The sequence below is a fragment of the Elephantulus edwardii genome, unplaced genomic scaffold (assembly GCF_000299155.1).
Source record: "Elephantulus edwardii isolate Elephantulus edwardi_28Jun2011 unplaced genomic scaffold, EleEdw1.0 scaffold00209, whole genome shotgun sequence".
NCBI classification, from domain to species: domain Eukaryota; kingdom Metazoa; phylum Chordata; class Mammalia; order Macroscelidea; family Macroscelididae; genus Elephantulus; species Elephantulus edwardii.
In genome coordinates, this window is record NW_006399959.1 from 2851918 (window position 1) to 2854683 (window position 2766).

General features: G+C 49.4%; 1 pseudogene; it reads left to right on the forward strand.

Moving 5' to 3' along the window:
- The first annotated feature begins 1905 nt into the window (after nt 1-1905).
- LOC102866821 overlaps nt 1906-2766 on the forward strand; it is an 8829-nt pseudogene continuing 7968 nt past the window's right edge.

A 2766-nucleotide genomic window follows, 5' to 3' on the forward strand; every position in this document is an offset into this window, starting at 1 on the left:
AGAGAGATGCAAATCAAAACCACTATGAGATAGCATCTCACTCCAATAAGAGTAGCATAATTTAACAGAACAGCAAACATTAAATTCTGACGAGGTTGTGGAGAAACTGGAACCCTTATTCACTGTTGGTGGAAGTGTAAAATGATACAATCACTGTGGGAGGCTGTATGGGGCTTTCTCAAAAAGTTGCAAACAGAAAGACCATTTGATCCTGCAATTCCACAACTGGAAATTTACCCTAAAGAAACCATAACCACCACCCAACCAGACAGATGCACATCCATGTTTATTGGGGCTTTGTTCGCAGTAGCAAAGAGCTGGAAACAACCCAAGTGGCCATCAGCAAACTAATGGATAGAGAAGCTCTTATATATTCACACAATGGAATACTATGCAGCATTGAAAAATAAGGAACTCATGAAATATTAAGCAAAATGGATGACCCTGGAGGACATTATGCTGAGTGAAAGATCTCAGTCACAAAAAGACAAATATTGCATAGGGCCACTGTTGTAAAACAGGACTGACATTGGGGTTGAGAGAAGACAGAGAAGGAGAGGAGGAATGATGTCTATTGCATTGCATTGAAATCAATGTGTGAGAGACCTGTTTAAAAGGGATATATTATTAGGTATTATTATCAATATAGGAGTCCAGAATGAAGGCTGCTCAGTAGAGTGTACTTAAGTGGAGGGATTGCATAACAATGAAAGAGTTTTACTTTTCAAAGAGAAGAGTTAGTTGAGGGGTAGGGAAGGCAGGGAGAAAAGTGCAACAGTGGATGACTGGAAACCCTAAGTCTCTGTAAACTTTCCTTAAACTTAATAAAAAAATCCACAGCCAGGCTGAGTCAATCCCAATTTTCATTTGTGAGTCAGTAAATTGCTATCAGGAGAAGTCTTTCTCCCAGAGAGGCTGGTGGATTTGAATTGCTGGAGACACAAGCTCTTTGAGTCTGTAGCTTGCTACAGAGTTCTACCTGGGCTTTAAATTTCTTACATTTGATCATAAGTTGAGTAAAAGGTTAGGACACTCTGGGGGTGCTGTCCCCAGGGAATTGTGTGGCCACCAGAGGCCTTGTTCTCTGGTGATTGAATCCACCAGCTGTTCAATGGATGAAGATGAGCAGTTGCCTCCTGTTGCTTTAGAAGTCATTGCCATCTAGTTAGAACTGACTCCTAGCTGACCTGCCTTGAGTTTCCAAGGTTGTCAACTATGTGGGAGAAACTGGTGCATGTTTCTCCCAGAAGCCTCTGGTGGATTTAAACTAGGAGAGAGCACACCTCCAAATTAGCACCACACTCCCTGCAGGCTCTACAGCAGAGCTCCCCAAGTGGATTTAAACCAGGAGAGAGCTCATCTCCAAGTTAGCACCATACTCCTTCTTGCAGGCTTCACAGCAGAGCTCCCTAAGTGGATTTAAACCAGAAGAGAGCCCATCTCCGGGTTAGCACCAGACTCCCTGCAGGCGCCACAGCAGAGCTCCCTAAGTGCTGCCCATGAAGCGCAGAATCCTAGCTGAGCGGCAGCTCAGGTCTGGAAAGGACACAGTGGCATTATGAGCTTGACTTTTGTTTGCTGGGACCTGACAGTTTACACAGCAAATTTGTTCACTCCACAATCCCTGCATGTGTTTCAGGACCTGGCTTATGGTCTCCACACTGGAGCAGCACTCCGCTCTCTCCCTGTGTCCCCATTTCCATTTGCCCATCTTTCCCACCCCTCGCTGCCTTCTCCGCTTTCTCTATAGACAAACCCTGCAGATTTTGCTGCCTATCTCTGGGCACATTCAGACTGGGAGTGGTGGATTATTCTGAATAAGGAGTGTGCCCCTGCCTGCTGTCACTGGTCACCTTGGAGGATGAAAGTGACAATAAAACCAAATTTTAAAGTAATTTTAAAAAGATGAAGGGCACCAACATCCCCGGCCTGGGAGCTGCTGGACCCACCGGCATGTTCTTTGGCTCAGCGCCCAGCCCCATGGGTGGGATTTCTCCTGCCATGACTCCATGGAACCTGGGTGCCACTCCAGCATACGGCGCATGGTCCCCCAGCGTTGGGAGCGGAATGACGCCAGGGGCAGCTGGCTTCTCCCCCAGCGCTGCTTCCGACACCAGTGGCTTCAGCCCAGGCTACTCCCCTGCTTGGTCTCCCACACCGGGCTCCCCTGGCTCCCCAGGCCCCTCGAGCCCGTACATTCCCTCACCAGGTGGTGCCATGTCTCCTAGCTATTCGCCCACATCTCCTGCCTATGAGCCGCGGTCTCCAGGGGGCTATACGCCCCAGAGTCCCTCGTACTCCCCCACTTCACCTTCCTACTCCCCCACTTCTCCATCCTACTCTCCGACTAGTCCCAACTATAGCCCCACATCACCCAGCTACTCGCCGACTTCTCCCAGTTACTCGCCGACCTCCCCCAGCTACTCCCCAACCTCACCTAGCTACTCCCCAACTTCTCCCAGCTATTCTCCTACTTCTCCCAGCTACTCCCCAACATCTCCAAGTTACTCACCTACATCTCCAAGCTATTCCCCAACTTCCCCGAGTTACTCGCCCACCAGCCCTAACTACTCTCCGACCAGTCCCAACTATACCCCGACGTCACCCAGCTACAGCCCAACGTCACCTAGCTACTCACCTACTAGTCCCAACTATACACCAACCAGCCCTAACTACAGCCCCACCTCCCCAAGCTATTCTCCAACTTCACCCAGCTACTCCCCGACCTCACCCAGCTATTCCCCTTCAAGCCCACGGTACACCCCC